The sequence below is a fragment of the Sciurus carolinensis genome, chromosome 11 (assembly GCF_902686445.1).
Source record: "Sciurus carolinensis chromosome 11, mSciCar1.2, whole genome shotgun sequence".
In the NCBI taxonomy this organism is placed as follows: Eukaryota; Metazoa; Chordata; class Mammalia; order Rodentia; family Sciuridae; genus Sciurus; species Sciurus carolinensis.
Genome location: NC_062223.1, coordinates 66,937,192 through 66,957,106, shown reverse-complemented (window position 1 = coordinate 66,957,106; position 19,915 = coordinate 66,937,192). Strand labels below are relative to the sequence as shown.

Below are 19,915 nucleotides of genomic sequence, written 5' to 3'. Positions count from 1 at the left end.
CCTTCTTCTCTCTGCTCAGATAGTTTATCATGACTAACCCTCTATGCTGACTAACCAGATTCCACTAGCACATCTCATCATTCACAGTTCTATTTCTCTTAGCTGGAACACCATCTTGCAATGAGTATATTTGCTTGTTTACTTTTATTGTATTATAAAACAAGATTAAAGTCATGTTTGACCTGGGGTGTGAACTGTTTAATAGCAATTTACTGAATAATTGAAGATCACCTTATTGCTATTCTAAAGAATTGTATGATAACTTATTTTACCACCTTGCTTTATTTGTTTTTGTGATACTGGGGATCCATTCAACCCAGGGCCTCTTACATGTGTTCTATCCCTGGGCTACGCCCCCAGTCCTACCACTTTGTTAATATTATGCATTATAATTTTTAAAAATTGCCACTTTAGGAGGTGTAAGCAACTGTTAGGATTATAAGTTTAAAATTTCTGATTATCAAGAACAATGAGCATCTCCCCATGCACTGGGGTACTAATTTTCTTTCTTCTTGTGAATTATCTACTTATCTTCTTTAAATATTAATACTTCAATTGTTCTTCTATATTCAAATAAACTTTTATATATTTGAAATATTATCTGCTTACTCTGAAGATATTTTTCTTAAGCTACCGTCTCTTAAAAATTCCATCCAGGGCTGGGGATATAGCTCAGCTGGCAGGGTGCTTGCAAGCACAAGGCCCTGGGTTCAATCCTTAGCACTGGGAAAAAAAAAAAAAAAAAAAAATCTGTCCAGTTTTTACATTTTTAAATTTACTTTCTTTACAGTTTCTTCCATTGTTTCAAAGATTTGATATAGTGGGTTACTATTTGATATAGTGTGTCTATGAGTCTCTTTAAACTTTACCATTTTAATCTTGGAGTTTATTCTGATGTATGAGGTGGAACTTGCATTTTTTCCTCTAAAATTTCAGTTCACTTACCAAGCATTCCTGACATAGTTAATCCTTCCTTACTGCCATGTTTGGGAATATTACTTCACTACGTGTCTCGTCAGGATTATATATATCTATTTGTTCAGTTTCATTCCTTTGAGTTGATCTCAGCTTCTATTTTTGGCTTCTCTTTTAGCTACAGTCCTGCAGTGCCAAAGGCACACCTCGCCCCCTGCAGGCGGCTTGGATCCCCAGACCTGGGAAACCTGGGGCAAGGCCACCCACCAGAGCAGCTCCTATCTTGGTCTTTATCTTCCAAGCTCCGGTGGACGTGTAGCTCTACCACTGCGAGAAGATTTGTGTCCGTCCCCCTCCCCAACCACGCCCTTCATTTTGGCGGTGCTGGGGATTGAACCCAGGGCCTCACGCATGCTGGACAAGCGCTCTACCACTGAGACACATGTAACCCCAATTCTCTTTGACCAGCCGCCTTCTGTCCAGGTTTCCTGAAGCTTCGAGCTTCCCGGGTCCCATGACTTCAATACATGGTAGGTCCGGACCTTTACCCTGTGGAGGGTAGGCTTTGCCCCTTCCAGCTCTCCTTGTTAGATCCTTCCGCCTCCCTGGCCCTGGGCCGCAGCGCGCAGTCCTGGTGGTCAGTGCCTAACGTCTCGGCTTTGCGTCGCTGTGTCGGGATAGGTTTTGGGCGCTGAGTGCAGCTTAAGCTCAAGTTGTTTTCCAAGCCTGCGCATTTCTACCTCCTCTCAGACCCTTCTCGTCCCTCCTTGCACATCACTCATTGTACCTCTTCCTACCGAGAGTCCACTGCTGAAAGTGTCGCAATAGGCACAGTTCGAATACGAAAAATACAGTATTTCATGTATTCAATTGATGTGCGCACAACTACTGTGTGCCAGTTACTAGAGTCTGAAGAGCAGCGTATGGAACCAGCACTTGGCACCTAGAGCCAGGTTTGGGGGCTAATGTCGAAATCAAGTTTGGAGCGTCCCAGAGGATGGGCAGAAGGGGCGCGGTGAGGTGTTGGGGGAGTACTGTCCTGGGGACCACGGTGATGGGCAGTAGGCTGGACTACGCGCCCCTGTTCTCGCCATCTTCCCATTCCTCCGCGGTTGGGACAGTAAAGTGGCTGCGCGCCGCAGCGCCAGAGGGAGCCCGCGGGCTGGGCGTTCGGCCGGTAGCTGCGCTGGGGACCGCCACCCACGCCTGCGCCCTGCGACTCCACGCAAACACACCCCAAGCGACCTGGTGGCTGAGCTTCACGCCCGGGTCACTCTGGTTACTGTTTGAACACGTGCTGTCAATCCATGTAGCAATCCATGTCTGGAAATGCCAGTCATAACTGGAGAATAAATCTTAAATAAAAATGAACCAACCAACTGCTGCACTTCCATGAAACACACACACACACTCACACACTCGAAAAGCTAGGGCAGGGACTGGGGTTGTGGCTCAGTGGCAGAGCGCTTGCCTAGCTTGCGTGAGGCACTGGGTTCGATCCTCAGCACCACATTAAAAAAATAAATAAATAAAGGTATTGTGTCCATCTGCAACTAAAACAAAATATCTACCTAAGCGGTGAGGAAGCCAGGCCAGGCGCTGATGCCTTAAATCCTTGGATCTCGTGCTTGAAGCCAGGCACCCTCCAGTGCTTTGCCACTGGGGCAGGGCCCCTCTCCAGCACTAGGAAGACTGCATTGCTACCGAGTAACAAGTTCCTTAGTCCTGCACACAAACATTCAGTGCCCCTCTGGAAATATACCTGAGTCTCTGGATTTAGTCTGTCTTTCTTTCTTTCTTTCTTTTTCTTTCTTTCTTTCTTTCTTTCTTTCTTTCTTTCTTTCTTTCTTTCTTTTCTTTTCTTTTCTTTTCTTTTCTTTTCTTTTCTTCTCTTTTTCTTTAGGTTTAGATGGACACAATACCTTTATTTTATTTATTTTTATGTGGTACTGAGAATCGAACCCAGCACCTCACAACTCATGCCAAAAGAATGCTATACCACTGAGCCACAACCCCTGAATTTAGTATTTCTTTTAAATGTATTTGTATTTATTCATTACTGTTCTATTAACAGACTTGAAAAATATCACACATGTGGGACACACTGTATGTAAGGCATTGTATTTATTCAGTCTCCTCAGAGGTCCTTAATGGGTGTGGAGACAACTAGGATGGCTATAGGATTCAGGGAGTCCACGAACCTCAAAATTTTCCAACTTTTTGAGCTGTTGTGCAGTTTTCCTCAGAAGTTTCATAGTTTTATGATGACCAGTTTTATTAGTTTAGTTAATAAATATTGGTCTAAGATCAATACTAGAGAACACCATGCTAGGTAAAATGAGCCAGACTCAAGGTCGAGTGTTTTCTTTCCTATGAGAAAGCTAGAGCAAAGTGTGGCAGGAACGTGTGTGTGGGAGGGAGTGCGGAATCGAATAGCCTAAATTTAGAGGGAAGACCCGGTGGAAAAGAGAGAGACTGAGGGAAAAAGGGGAGAAATGAGAAACTGGAGGAAATGTGGAATTAATTTGACAAAATTATGCTATCTTCATTTATAAATATACCACAGTAAATTCCTCCTTTCTGTATGTCTACAAAGCACTAATTAAAAAGAAATAGAAGGAAATAAATAGAAGACCAATAAAGAAGAGGAATGGGAATGGGGGGAGGGGAGGCAAAGAGGAGGCACTGGGGACCAAAATGAAGCAAATTAAATTTCATACATGAATGATCATGTCAAAATGAACCAAACTATTTTGCATAACTATAATGCACTAATAAAAGCATTCAAAATCAGTACTAGCAGGTTTATGAATTCAGAACTCTTCACCAACACTGAGTCTGCCTGGGGCCCTGGAGTCTGGCACCTGCGGTGGAGTTTGGTTCTCCAGCTAGGGTCACTAGGGTCTACACTTGACCTTCCCTCTTTAAAGAATACCCCTCCTCTCCCTCCACCCCACAAAAACTTCAGGGGCACAGTTGGTTTCCTTTTAAAGTCAAGTTAGGTTCAAACAGAGGTACTTCTGCATTTCTGAGCTTAAATAGAAATAGCTCTTTGGTGGGTTTTTCCCCGTTAGTCATGCAAACCTCTATGCCTCACTTACCACTGGGTTTCAGCCTCTGGGGCAGCTCTTCTGCACAGGCTGTCTCAGGACCCCTCACCACCTTTGCACCCAGGAGTCCCTGGGGGAACTTGGGCACTGACTTCACTGGTCTGGGATTTTCCTCAGCCATTCACCCAGAGAGTTAAAACATGTTCCTTTTATGGAAAAAAATAACACAGGTTGTTGCTATTTTAATTGTGAAGAAAAAATTATAGACAACACAATAACTATTTTTAATGTTCCCTCTTCTGTGTATACACATTTCGGATTGCTGTGATTATAGCAGTACAGTAACTGTATATTAAGAACAGTTTTATTTTACAATCTGCTACTTTTCTATAACATACCATAAGCATTTTATTGTCTTCATAATTAGTGGTTTTAATAAATGTATGCTTTTCTACACTACAGGCACACTGTATCATTTCCCTGGTTGTACATTTGCATAGGTTCTAGGTTATTGTGGTGTGTGTGTGTGTGTGCGTGTGTGTGGTAGTGGTAGTGTTATGTCATGAATGTTGTGTTCAGAGAGTTCACACAGGTTTCTTTTTTTCCCAGGTCAATTTCTAGTGTCATGATCATTTCTCAAACTACAGAGAAGCCATGTTTGCTTTATTCATTCATCCAGCAAATATTCTATTAATGTCAACTATATTCCACTATTGGCCCAGGCACTGAGGATACAGAAGTGAACAAAGATTCTGCTATCATAGAGCTCACAAGGTAAGGGAGATTAGATGATGTGTTTTTGTTTGTTTGTTTTGCTTTTTTTGTAAAGTGATCAAAAAATATCTTTTTGATAAAGTTGACATTTGATCAGAAAATGAATCAAATCTGGGGAAAGTGCTTTCTGGGCAGAAGCCCAAGCACAAGTACAAAGGCACTGGTAGAGGCCAGTGTGACAGGAGTGGCGTGAGCCAGGACAAATGGAAGGAGATGTGAGTAGAGAGATAAGGTCCATGATCGAGCCCACATCCTGTACAGGCCTACAGACTTTTTACTCTGAGTTGAGGAACCATTAAAAGGTTTTGAATGCGGGAACAAGATGCTCTGACTTAACTCTTAAAAGAATCAATTTGGTCACTGTGGGGAACAGGCTGTCTAAATCTGGAGGTTGTTACAGTAATCCAGGCAGGAGATGATGTGGTGCTTTGGAACAGGTACAGTTGGTGAAGATGGTAAGGATGGTCTTGGGATAGATTCAGAAGGATCTGTTAGTGATTTGAATGTAAAGTTTGAAAGGGAAGAGTGTCACGGATGCTTTTATGGTTTAGGTAGGATGGAATTGCTGTTGGAATTTTTGAGTTTTGTTGTTTTTTTGTGTTTTGTGAAGGGAGGCAGGGAATTAGAAATTTAGCTTTGGACAGGTTAAATCAAAAGTGCATGTTAGGGGGCTGGGGATATAGCTCGGTTGGCAGCATGCTTGCCTCATAAGCATAAGGCCCTGGGTTCAGTCCTCAGCATCGCTAGGCTGAGGTTACAGCTCAGTGGTAGAGCACTTGCCTAGCACCTATGAGGCACTGGGTTCAATCCTTAGTACCATATAAAAATAAATAAAATAAAGGAATTGTGTACATCTAAAACTAAAAAAAAAGGATGCACATCAGGAAGCTAAGTGAGTAAAGCAAGTAGGTAGTTGGATGTACAGGTTTGAAGTTTTAGGCTGGTTGTTGTGGTGTACACCTATAATCCCAGTGACCTGGGGGCCTGAAGCAGGAGGATTGCAAGGTTGAGGACAGCCTCAGCAATGTAGCAAGACCCTGTCCCAAGATAAAAAATAAAAAGGAATGGGGATGTAGCTCAGAGGTAAAGCACCCCTGGGTCATATCCCCAATACAGACAAAAAAAAAAAAAAAAAAAAAAAAACGTTTAAAGCTTAGCAGAGAGTCAGAGTTGGCTCTGGAGATGTCTATGCAGATAGAATATTCAAAGCATGAGATGGCATGAGATCAGTCATTTATCCAGTTACCTACTTAACAGCTTCACTCTGATCTCTAAAAGACAAGCCAAGCTCAACATGTCCAAAACTGAACATCTGATCTTAACTCCCCCAAATGTTTCTACCCACAGACTCCCCTATCTCAGCTGATGATAACACCATTCATTCATTGCTCAGAAAAAACCTGGGAGTTAGACTTTACTTTTTCTCTCACCTCCCACATCCATTCTGTTAGAAAAATTCTGTTGAATCTGCTTTCAAAATATATTCCAGATGTAATCCAAACACTTTTTTTTTTAACCACTTTTTGCTGCTACCATCCATATCAGAGCTGCCATGAGTTATTTCTTGCCTGGGTCACTGCAATAGCCCCCTTACATTTTCTTCTGCTTCTGCAACACACCCCCCACCAGCCTGTTCTTCACAATCTCGAACAGGTGGCTGTTTCTCACTCTGAATAAAAGAAAAAGCCTTTTAATGACTTACATCACCTGGCTGGAACGTCCATGTGTGGTCTGTCTTCTGCTATTCTCTTCATCCTTCACTTCGCTCCAGCAACTTGGGGCTTCTGTCTCAAACAGGCCAGACATACTCCTGCCTCTGTTCCTTCACTGTCCTGAGATTTTGTTCCTCTGACTTTCTGGGTGAGACTGCTCATGACCACTCAATTAAATATGCAACACTTTTCATCCTTGCTCCTGCTTTCTCTGCCTGATCTTTTTCTTTTTATATCACTTCTCACCTAATAACATATGATACAGTGTATTTATCTGAGAGTGAGCTAGCGCTTCAAGAGCAAGAATCTTAGTTTTATTTTATTTATTTTTTGTTTACTTATGTGTCCTAAGTACTCTCAACAGTGCCTGGAACATGGCAGGAGCTTGATAAATGTTTGCTGAATGAATGAATGATCGAATACAGGGCTTTATGAAATGAGTCTGATGACCTTAAAGGCAGATTGTAATGATGAGGCTGAAATATGGGCATGAGGGAAGAGGCCAGGAGCAGACATGATGCAGAGACTCCTTCTGGGCTGGGTGAAGGGTATAGGTAAGAAAATTACAGGTATTTGAACGAAGGTAGGGAATGGAAGCATATTTTATTTTTATTTTTATCTTCTATGTATTTATTTATGTTGGAAGCATATTTTAAAAGTGTTGTGCACTGGACTGGGGTTTTGGCTCAGGGGTAGAGCACTTACTTTGCATGCGTGGGGCACTGGGTTCAATCCTCAGCACCACATAAATAAATAAAATAAAGACATTGTGTCCATCTACAACTAAAAAAAAAGAAGGAAAAAAAAAGTGTTGTGCTCTGAACCCAGGGTGCTTTACCACAGAGCTCTGGCTCCAGCTCTTTTTTTTTTTTTTTTTTTTTTTAATTTATTTTTATTGTAAACAGATGGGATACATGTTGTTTCTGTTTGTACACGGAGTAACAGCATACCATTTGTGTAACCATACATTTATATAGGTTAATGATGTTTGATTCATTCTGTTATTTTTTCCTTCCCCCCTACCCCTCCCACCCTCTTTTCCCTCTATATAGTCCCTCCTTCCTCCATTCTTGCCCCTCTCCCACCCCTCATATGTGTCATCATCCGCTTATCAGCAAGATCATTCGTCTTTTGGATTTTTGAGATTGGCTTATCTCATTTAGCATGATATTCTCCAGTTTCATCCATTTGCCTGCAAATGCCATAATTTTATTATTCTTTATAGCTGAGTAATATTCCATTGTATATATTAGCCACAGTTTCTTTATCCATTCATCAATTGAAGGGCATCTAGGTTGGTTCCACAGTCTGGCTATTGTGAACTGAGCAGCTATGAACATTGATGTGGCTGTATCTCTGTAGTATGCTGATTTTAAGTCCTTTGGATATAGGCCAAGGAGTGGGATAGCTGGGTCAAATGGTGGTTCCATTCCAAGTTTTCTAAGGAATCTCCACACTGCTTTCCAGAGTGGCTGCACTAATTTGCAGCCCCGCCAGCAACATATGAGTGTACCTTTTCCCCCACATCCTCTCCAACACCTATTGTTGCTTGTATTCTTGATAATCGCCATTCTAATTGGGGTGAGATGGAATCTTAGTGTAGTTTTGATTTGCATTTCTCTTATACTAAAGATGGTGAACATTTTTTCATATGTTTGTTGATTGCTTGTAGATCTTCTTCTGTGAAGCGTCTGTTCATATCCATAGCCCATTTGTTGATTGGGTTATTTGTATTCTTGGTATAGAGTTTTTTGAGTTCTTTATAGATTCTGGAAATTAGTACTCTATCTGAAGTATGATTGGCAAAGATATTCTCCCACTCTGTAGGCTCTCTCTTCGCATTGCCGATAGTTTCCTTTGCTGATAGTTTGAATCTATCCCAGTTATTGATTCTTGCTTTTATTTCTTGTGCTATAGGAGTCCTGTTAAGGAAGTCTGATCCTAAGCCAACAAGTTGAAGATTTGGACCTACTTTTTCTTCTATAAGATGCAGGGTCTCTGATCTGATTTCAAGGTCCTTGATCCATTGTGAGTTGAGTTTTGTGCAGGGTAAAAGATAGGGGTTTAGTTTCATTCTGTTGCATATGGATTTCCAGTTTTCCCAGCACCATTTGTTGAAGAGGCTGTCCTTTCTCCATTGCATATTTTTGGCACCTTTGTCTAGTATTAGAAAATTGTATTTATTTGGGTTTGTGTCCATGTCCTCTATTCTGTACCATTGATCTACCTGTCTATTTTGGTGCCAATACCATGCCATTTCTGTTACTATTGCTTTGTAGTATAATTGAAGTCCAGGTATTGCAATACCCCCTGTTTCATTCTTCCTGCTAAGGATTGCTTTAGCTATTCTGGGTTTCTTATTCTTCCAGATGAATTTCATGATTGCTTGCCCCATTTCTGTAAGGTACATCATTGGGATTTTAATTGGAATTGCATTGAATCTGTATAGCACTTTTGGTAGTATGGCCATTTTAACAATATTAATTCTGCCTATCCAAGAACATGGAAGATCTTTCCATCTTCTAAGGTCTTCCTCAATTTCTCTCTTCAGTGTTTTGTAGTTTTCATTGTAGAGATCTTTTACCTCTTTGGTTAGATTGATTCACAAGTATTTTATTTATTTATTTATTTTGAGGCTATTGCAAATGGAGTTGTTTTCCTCATTTCCCTTTCAGATGTTTCGTTGCTTGCGTATAAAAATGTTTTAGATTTATGTGTGTTGATTTTATAGCCTGCTATTTTGCTGAATTCATTGAGGAGGTCTAGAAGTTTTCTGGAGGAGTTTTTGGATCCCCTAAATAGAGAATCATGTCATCAGCAAATAGTGACAACTTAAGTTCATCTTTTCCTATTTGTATCCCTGTAATTTCTTTGGTCTGCCTAATTGCTCTGGCTAGAGTTTTGAGGACAATGTTGAATAGAAGTGGTGACAGAGGAATCCCTGTCTTGTTCCTGTTTTTAAAGGGAATGGTTTCAGTTTTTCTCCATTAAGAATGATGTTGGCCATGGGCTTAGCATAAATAGCCTTTACAATGTTCAGGCATGTTCCCACTATTCCTATTTTTTCTAGTGTTTTGAGCATGAAGGGGTGTTGTATTTTGCCGAACGCTTTTTCTGTGTCAATTGAAATAACCATATGATTCTTATCCTTAAGTCTATTGACATGATGGATTACGTTTATTGATTTACGGATGTTAAACCATCCTTGCATCCTTGCATCCTTGCATTTCAGGGATGAACCCCACTTGATCGTGGTGTACAATTTTCTTAATATGTTTTTGGATATGGTTTGCCAATAATTTTCTTTCCTTGATGTGTCTTTGCCTGGTTTGGGTATGAGGGTGATATTAGCTTCATAGAATGAGTTTGGTAGGGTACCCTCCTTTTCTATTTCCTGGAATACTTTTGAGAAGTATTGGAGTGAGTTCTTCTTGGAAGGTCTTGTAGAACTCGGCTGAGAATCCATCTGGTCCTGGGCTTTTCTTGGATGGTAGGTTTTTAATGGCTTCTTCTATTTCATTGCTTGATATTGATCTGTTTAAATTGTGTATGTCCTCCTGGTTCAGTTTGGGAGGAGCATATGTCTCTAGAAATTTGTCAATGTCTTCGGTTGTTTCTATTTTGTTGGAATACAGATTTTCAAAGTAGCTTCTCATTATGTTATGTATCCCAGTGGTGTCTGTCGTGATATTTCCTTTTTCATCACAAATTTAGTAATTTGAGTCTTCTCTCTCCTTCTCTTTGTTAATGTGGCTAAGGGTTTGTCTATTTTGTTTACTTTCTCAAAGAACCAACTTTTTGTTTTGCAAATTTTTTGAATTGTTTCTTTTGTTTCAATTTCATTGATTTCAGCTCTGATTTTAATTATTTCCTGTCTTCTACTACTTTTGCTGTTATTCTGTTCTTTTTCTAGGGCTTTGAGTTGTAATGTTAGGTCATTTAGTCGTTGACTTTTCATTCTTTTCTGGAATGTGCTCCATGCAATGAATTTTCCTCTTAGTACCGCTTTCACAGTGTCCCAGAGATTTTGATATGTTGTATCATTGTTCTCACTGACCTCTAAGAATTTTTTTATCTCCTCCCTAATGTTTTTTGTTATCCATGTTTCATTCAATAGTATATTATTTAGTCTTCAGGTGTTAGAGTAATTTCTGTTTTTTATTTTGTCATTGATTTCTATTTTCAGTCCATTATGATCTGATAGAACACAAGGCAGTATCTCTATTTTTTTGCATTTCCTAAGGGCTGCTTTGTGGCATAACATATGGTCTATTTTCGAGAAGGTTCCATGTGCTGCTGAGAAGAAAGTGAATCTGCTCATTAATGGATGGAATATTCTATATATGTCTATTAAGTCTAGGTTATTGATTGTGTTATTGAGTTCTATGGTTTCTTTGTTTGGTTTTTGTTTGGAAGATCTATCTAGTGGTGACAGTGGTGTGTTAAAGTCGCCCAGAATTATTGTGTTGTGGTCTATGTGATTCCTGAAATTGAGAAGGATTTGTTTGATGTACAGGGATGCACCATTGTTTGTGGCATAAATATTTACTATCGTAATGTCTTCCTGATTTATAGTTCCCTTAAGCAGTATGAAATGTCCTTCTTTATTCCTTCTGACTAACTTTGGCTTGAAGTTCACTTTATCTGATGTAAGGATGGAAACCCCTGCTTTTTTACTGAGTCCATGTGCGTGGTAGTTTTTTTCCCATCCTTTCACCTTTAGTCTGTGGATGTCCTTTTCTATGAGATGAGTCTCTTGCAGGCAGCATATTGTTGGGTCTTTCTTTTTAATCCATTCTGCCAGTCTGTGTCTTTTGATTGATGAGTTTAGGCCATTAACGTTCAGGGTTATTATTGAGATATGATTTGTATTCCCAGTCGTTTGGCTTATTTTTGGTTTTTAAGTTGGCTTGGTTTCTCCTTTGAGTGGTTTTTCTCTAAGGTAGTTCCTCCCTTTGCTGACCTACATTTGTTGTTTTTCATTTCCTCCTCATGGAATATTTTGTTGAGAACATTCTGTAGTGCAGGCTTTCTATTTGTAAATTCTTTTAACTTTTGTTTATCATGGAAGGATTTTACTTCATCTTCAAATCTGAAGGTTAGTTTTGCTGGGTATAGGATTCTTGGTTGGCAACCATGTTCTTTCAGAACTTGAAATACATTGTTCCAGGCCCTTCTAGCTTTTAGAGTCTGGGTTGAGAAGTTGGCTGCTATCCGTATTGGTCTCCCCCTATATGTAATCTGCTGCTTTTCTCTCGTGGCCTTCAAAATCCTATCTTTATTTTGGATGTTAGGCATTTTCATTATAATGTGCCTTGGTGTGGATCTGTTGTGATTTTTGTGCATTCGGTGTTCTGTAAGCCTCTTGTATTTATTTTCCATTTCATTCTTCAGGTTTGGGAAATTTTCTGATATTATTTCATTGAATAGGTTGTTCATTCCTTTAGTTTGTATCTCTGTGCCTTCCTCAATCCCAATAATTCTTAAATTTGGTCTTTTCATGATGTCCCATAGTTCTTGGATATTCTGTTCATGTTTTCTTACCATCTTCTCTGTTTGGGCAACTTTATTTTCAAGATTAAATATTTTGTCTTCATTGTTTGAGGTTCTGTCTTCCAAGTGGTCTAGTCTTTTGGTGATGCTTTCCATTGAGTTTTTTATTGGGATTATTGTTTCCTTCATTTCAAGGATTTCTGTTTGGTTTTTTTTGAGAATCTCTATCTCTTTGTTGAAATGATCTTTTGCTTCCTGCAGTTGCTCTGTCAGCTTATTGGTATTATCATTCATTGCCTGCATTTGCTCTCTTATCTCATCCTTTGCTTTGCGAATCATCTTAATCATGTATAATCTGAAGTCCTTTTCTGATATTTCTTCTACCATATGGTCATTGGATTCTATTAATATAGAATCTAAATTTGTTTGGATCATTTTCTTCCCTTGTTTTTTCATGTTGTTCATGTATCTTCCCCTCTAGCAGTGCAGATCTGGGGTATTACAGATTTCCCCCTATAGGCTTATAGTGACCCTATAGGTTTCCAAAACCCTTTCTCTAAGGGGAAATCAATATTAGCAGTGCCCAATTCAGACACTATGCAATCCTAGACCAAATAACCCCTATGAGGACAATAACAAAATTGTCATAATAAACAGCATGAGTTCAAATATTATCTTCAGTAAAATGAACAGATTTGCAATAAGGTCTGCAGTTTCTAATGGAGGACAAAGAGGATGCAGAGGGATGTAGAATGTGACTGTTAATGGGATAAGAAAAGAATATACAGAAGTTCTAGATAATAGAAAGGGTGAGAGTGTAATCAAGAGAAATTGGATGTTAGCATGCAAAAAAGGGAGAAAGAGACTCTGAGGGAACAGGTAAACAAAAGGAAAAGAGAGCAAGAAAAGTAAAGAAATAAAAACTTAAATTTTTTCAATAAGGAGAAAAAAAAAATCTACAGTATAACAGTCATATAGTAATGAAACCTCCCAGTGTTCAGTAGCCTGATGCATGAGAGGTACCTGACAATGAGCTTCAAGCCTCCAGCAGGCGTCTCAGGATGGGATTTGCCCCACCTAAAGATCGGAGCTATGGCTTCCAGGATTATCCAAGATGGCCACTCTGGCTTCCAAACGTGTTGGCAAATGGGGAGCTGCAGCTCAGGGTGTGACCGTGGCCAGCAGAGGAGGTCCTGGAGGTAGGATGCGGTTGGTCAGGCAGGGTCCTGGAGGTTGGGTGTGTTTGGTGTGGTTGATGAATCCTGGAAGCCGGGTGCAGTTGGTCTGGGGTCCCGGTGATAGGGTGCAGTCAGTTGGTCTGGGGGTCCTGGCGGCAGGGAGCAATCAGTCCATGTGAGGTCCCCAGAGGCAGGGAGTGATCTGTTGGACTGAGGGCTCCTGGAGACGGGGCTCAGTCAGTCTGGCCAGGGGTCCTAGGGGGCCTGACTGTTGTCTCAAAATGGCGGCAGCCACGTGTAATCAAACCTGCAGGTACTGTAACAGTGAACTTCCAGGAAACAGCAGGCAGCTGGTGCTCCACTGACGGTCCGCGATCAGTTTGCTGACTGTTGTTGGATGATCGGGAGGTGAACCTCGTGCATTGGGTGATGGATAGGAGTAAGGCAAGCGATGGACAGGGGAGAGGCAGGCAAATGGCGGGTGATAGGAGCCTGACAGTGAGCAATCAAGAAGCTCCATCCCTTTTTATTTTTATGTTTAATTTGACACAGGGACTTGATGAGTTGCTTAGGACCTTGCTAAATTGCTAAGATGGTCCTCGCAATTGCAATCCTCCTGTCTCAGCCTCCGGAGCCACTGGGGTTACAGGTGTGCACCACTGTGCTCAGCTACAATGAAAGTCTTAAAAAACTGGAAGTTAGAGAAATCATGTAGTTATTTGTTGGTTGTCCATTCAATCATCTATCAAGTGTTCCCTGCACTTATAATATAGAAGATCTGAAAGTATCAATGCTCTGTCCAGAGACCTGAATTAAAGGTTGGAGAATCCAGGTGGATGGAAGAAGTGCTACCATCATGTTGTAGAAGCAGCCTAACATCTCAGAGGCAGGAAAAATGAAGTGAGTTGGCTGTTGTTCCTCCAGCACATACTGCTCTGTTGCTGCCCAGTAGCTCTAACCCAGTAAGTAGCCTTGGGTCAAGGAAGGCACAAATCCAGGGTTAGAGCTCCAAAGCCTCCCAAATAGCTGTGTAGGGCAGCTGCGTTGGTCTTCTCTTGCTTTCTTCACCTGTTCTGAAATGTCTGAAGCCAGTCAAGTCCTGGGGTAGGACACATTGGCAAGTGCAAGGGATGCTCGGAAGACCTACCAATCAGACCAGTTAGAGATTCATCTGGATCAACCAGCAGATTGTGTAAATATGCAAGTCCCCAAAAGGACAGAGATGGGTGGTGTTATAGTTTGAATATGTCCCCTAAAGTTCATGTTTTGGAAATCTAATACCCAAATTCATATGTTCAGGAGATATATGGAAGTGGAACTTTTGAGAGGTAAATAGGATGAGATGAGGTCATGAGCGTGGGGTTCCTGTGATGGCATTAGTGGCTTTATAAGAAGAGGAACAGAGATCTGAGCTAGCATGCTTGCAGTTTCACCATGTGATGCCCTCTGCCATGTTATGATACAGAAAGACGACCCTCATGAATACCAAGAGATGCCAGCACCATGCCGTTGGACTTACCAGCCTCTAGAACTATAAGCCAAAAACTTTTATTCTTTATGAGTCATCCTGTTGCAGGTAATTTGTTGTAGCAACAGAAAACAGACTAAAACGCTAAAAATGGATCTTATAGAATCTAAATTCCATGACAGTTTAATACCCTCTGTCCATTAAAAAAAAACACGATCTTTTTAAAGTTGGAATTTTGTCTTTTTCTCCTTGAACTTTCAAAATTTATTGTAGTTCTCACTACAGAATTTTATCCTGATGTAATATGTTTTTATCTTTGAAAGTCATTTATTGATTACATATTATTCTTTTGAATGAATTGAAATTAAAAAAAATATTTTCTATGACTCTCAAGTTATAGGTGTTAAATTTTTCTGGATTGAATTGTGATTATTGTTGAAATACATTGATCAAAACAATATAAATGTCTTATAATTATGACAATTTTTTTTTATACCAGGGATTGAACCCAGGGTCATTCAACCACTGAGCCACAACTTCAGTCCTTTTTATTTTTTATTTTAAGACAGGGTCTCACTAAATTGCTAAATCGCTGAGGCTGGCTTTGAACTTGCAATCCTCCTGCCTCAGCCTCCCAAGCTGCTGGGATTACAGGTAGTACCACTAAGCCCAGCATGACAAAGACTTTTTAAATATGAAAAATAAAATATTAGTGAAAGTATTTCTCTTAATAAGATAGATGGGTTTGCATTTTTTAGTTCATATATTAGTGATTAAATATTACCTTGTTCACATAAATAAACAGATGTGATTGGAAGGAATTTGGTCATTGCAGATATCTTCAATTATTTGAACCCTTTCTAAGTTATATGTCAAAAATCACATAGCAAAGTCTTACCAAAAATGAATTTTAACAACTTTTCAGCTGACAATTCAATTTTCAGTTTCACTGAAAGTAAGAAGTATTGAAAACCACTTCTCTTTCAAAATCATTTTTTACCCAGTTAGACTTATTCACTCATCAGCTTCTGCAGAGCCTTGCCAAGATTTAACAAATATTATTTATGTCTTCTATTCTTTCATGTAGACACAGCATTTTTGATCCAACATAGTCAGAAAGAGAAATGTAACGATATTAACTTTAATATGACTTTCTGATATCATTTTTTTTTTAATAAAATGCCTTATTTCACTGTGGTCTTTAAATGGAATTTGTCAAAACTTTGGAGCTGCAGAATTGACTCAGACAGTTTAGGAAATGTGTGCCATATGATCAAATTGGCAAAAATCGGCTTAATTATTAAATTAATTAGCCAATCAGGCATCAGGTTTTTTTTTTTTTTTTTTCTTTGCGGTGCTGGGGATCAAACCCAGGGCCTTGTGCTTACAAGGCAAGCACTCTACCAACTGAGCTATTTCCCCAGCCCCTCAGGCATCAGTTTTCAACTTCAATAGACATGATCCTGAGTCTGAAGTCTGGTTCTAGATTAAATATCTAAGTGAGGCAGAGCACTCTGCCCCAAGTTTGTGCCTGGATGACGAAAGGAACTGCCCTGGCATTTCCTTTGATGGCTTTGTTTTTCCCTCACAGGATTCTGTCTCTGAAGCAATGCATTCTTTCGTAGCAGTCTGGAGATGGGAGGGATAAAGCTTGTCATTTGTCCTTGGTTTCATTCTAGAACATATCTAACAGTCAGTGGGCCAAATGACTCGGTTCACAAAGTGATGTTTCAAACTTAACAAAAATATCTATAAAACAGGAAAAGATTTGAAGCCCTACTTTTATCTGAGGCATGATGTATCTGGACTTCTCACCTGCTGAACTATGAGATCACAAATTGCTGTTGTTTTCAGCCACTGAGTCTGGGGTGGTTTGTTAGGGCCCCGGTAGAAAATGAGTATTACTATGCCCTGTTTAAAGAGAAGAGTTTTTTATGTTCTGGGTTATTTTGCAACATAAGACTCAGGATAAGGGAACCAAGGCATGGGAGGAGGTGACAGAGGGGGAACATGCTGGGGAGTGATATGATATTTGTCAAATTGTATTATATTGTGTATTGTGTACATGTCTGAGTATGTAACAACAAATTCCATCAGTATCTACAACTATAATGCACCAATAAAAAATGTGGGGGCTGGGGATATGGCTCAGTTGGTAGAGTGCCTGCCTCGCAAGCACAAGGCCCTGGGTTCAATCCCCAGCACTACCTAAAAAAAAAAAAAAAAAAAGACATCTCTCACCTATCCTGAGACTTTTTTGGTGGGAGCGGGTAATAATGATATATCCCCCCCCCTTTTTTTTTTTTTTTTTTGTGGTGCCGGGGACTGAACCCAGGGCCTTATGCATGCTAGGCAAGCACTCTACCAACTGAGCTATATCCTCAGCCCCCATGTGCCGTTCTTTTGCAAAGAGGAGGAAGACCATGAAAGGGGAGGTGGGAAAGAACAACAGCCATGATTGTAGACACTGAAAGGGCAACCTTTGATCGGTTTTAGGCAAAAGACTCAATCTAATCACAGTAATCCTTAAATAGACCAGAGACTTTTCTCTGACTGGAATCAGAGATGCAATAAAGAAGTAAAGCAGAAAGAAGAGATACAATTGAAGGGTAAGTCAGGGAGATTTAAGGTACCAGAAGGCCTCCATGCACTGTCTGGTTGGAAGATGAAGGGGATAGTATGACAGGGAATGCTTGTAGCTTTAAGAAGTTGTCATGACCCAAAGGTCTTAAAATCAGCATACTACAGTGATGCAGCCACATCAAGATTCATAGCAGCTCAATTCACAATAGCCAGATTGTGGAACCAACCTAGATGCCCTTCAACAGATAAATGGATAGAGGAACTGTGGTATATATATACAATGGAATATTACTCAGCCATAAAGAATAATAAAATTATGGCATTTGCAGGTAAATGGATGAAGTTGGAAAATATCATGCTAAGTGAAATAGGCCAAGCCCAAAAAACCAAAGGCCAAATGTTTTCTCTGATAAGTGCATGACAATATATAACGATATGGGGTAGCCGGGGGAAGTGAAGAATGAAGGTACTTTGGAGGGTGTAGAGGAAAAGGGGGTAAGAGGGGGTGGGGATGAAAAACAGTAGAATTAAACAGTATTACCATATATATATATGTATGATTACATGAATGGTGTGAATCTACATTGTGTACAACCATAGAAATGAAAAGTTGTACCCCATTTGTGTACAATGAATCAAAATTTGTCTGTAAAAATAAAAAATATTAAAAAAAAAAAAAAGAAGTTGCCATAGTGTCCTTTGACAGTCAGCAAGGAAATCTCAGCCCTACGACCACAGGGACTAAATTCTACAACAACTGGAATGAATTTAGAGGCAGATTTATCTCTAAGATCTCAAGAAAGGAATGTGCAACTAAATGGGTGATCTATCTGAGGCATGCTGTACCTGGACTTCTGACCTGCTGAACTATGAGATCACAAATTGCTATTGTTTTCAGCCACTGAGTCAGGTAGTTTGTTATGGCCCTAGGAAAAAATGAATACACCATGCTATAATTATTTGACTTTGTTATATTCTAAGACCATTTTATTACTGTTGATCAACCCCGTCATGCCTTTATTTCCGATTTAGATTTTCTAGTGTGTCATCATAATCATCCCTGTGTGGTCTTCAGTTGTCTCGTTCTTCTCTTCCTTTTTTGCAGGGCTGCTCCAACTTGACTGCACACAGCACCAGAACCCCAGAGGCTTCTTAAAACACAGTGCAGTGTTCCAGGAGGCCTGAGGATGTGCATTTCCCACAAGTTTTCAACATTCTGATGCTGCTGGCCCAGGGCCCCCACTTTAAGAACCACTGCTTTGTTATAATCACCCTAATCTTCAGGGCATCTGCAACCAGGGAGCTGAGCATTGCTCAAGGAAAATCACCCAACCCCACTGCTTTCATTTAAATTCATGATTACAGACGCTAGAGGAGCCCTCAGTAACTGCCTGGCTATTCTTTCCCATTTCCCTAGTAAAGTCCCTTGTCTAATCTGTACTCTGTTCTCTCTTCTCAAACTTCCATGTCTTGCCTACTTTTCAGTTTCAGCAGATAACCTCACCTCCCACACTGCAGGGAGGAACTAGAGTAGAGGCCTGGAATCGGGAACTCCCTCATCTCCCCAGTGGTGCTTGAGGCTCCTCTGACTTTCCTCCTGTTAAAAGGGAAGGACAGATCTCTGTCAGTCACCAGCCAATCCCCCTCTTGCTCTGCCTCCCATCAGCCTCACCTTTCCAAGGGCTGTGCTTCTTTAATCACTCCTTCTTTCTTATGCCATTGATGTATGTGTTGATTGGGATTGTTCCCCTCATCCCCACCTTTAACCTTCCCTTGACTCTGTGTCCCCTTCCAGTCACTGTTAACATTTCTCTCCTTCCAGTCACAAATATTCTTGAAAAAGTTGTTGACTCACCATGTTACCTCATTTCCTTTTTTGCTCTTAAAAAAAAAAAAAGTGTGGAATAGATACTTACCGAATAATAAATATCACATATTTGTTGGGTGTTGTCCTGTGGTCCCTATTTTCATGGAGTTCGTGGACAAAACTACATATGGCATGCAGCTAGTGACAAGTGCTGTGCAGAAAACAGGGTTTTGTGACTCAGGACAACAAGAAATTCATTTTGAGTACCCTCAATGCACCAGGAACAGTTCTAAGCACTGGAAATACAGCAGTGAAAAAAGAGGTGAAGGCTCTTGTCCTCATGGAATTTGTATTCTAGGGGAAGGATATAAGAAACAGGAAACAACGATAAAAAGTAAGATATGTGTTAGCTGGTGATACATGCTTTAAAGAAAAATAAAGCAGAGGGAGTTAGGGAGTGTGTCCCATAAGTTTGAATAGGGGAGTTAGTTGTGCAGATGTCTGGGGGAAGAACATTCCAGGCAGAGAAAACAGTGGAAAGGAAGACCTCAGGGCAGAAGCATGCCTGTCTGTTTTGGAATGACAGAAGAAACTGCAAGAAATGACAAGGAGGTCAGTCTGCCTGGAGCTAGGTAAGAAAGGGGAATGAGCAAAGGAGATGGACCAGAGAGGGGCCAGACTATGTGGGGCAGAGGTTGGCAAACTTTTCTCTCTAACGTGCCAGATAGTAAAATTTTAAACTTTGCAGGCCCCATATGGTCTCTGTCATCTATTCTTTTTATTTTCTTCCCATTTTAAAAAGCATTATTTAAATAGTTCTTTCCATTTAAAAAAAGTTATTTTCACTTAAAAGTGTAAAAGTTGAGCTGGGGTTGTGGCTCAGTGGTAAAGCACTTGCCTAGCATGCGAGGCACTGGGTTCAGTCCTTGGCACCA

At 40.3% G+C, this 19,915-nt stretch overlaps 1 long non-coding RNA gene across 1 annotated transcript; it reads left to right on the top strand.

Moving 5' to 3' along the window:
• Positions 1-1,168: 1,168 nt before the first annotated feature.
• LOC124960214 (uncharacterized) lies at positions 1,169-19,041 on the top strand. The gene is made up of 3 exons (XR_007104047.1): positions 1,169-1,445; positions 4,575-4,739; positions 18,279-19,041. It is a non-coding gene; the product is annotated as an uncharacterized LOC124960214 (long non-coding RNA).
• Positions 19,042-19,915: the final 874 nt, after the last annotated feature.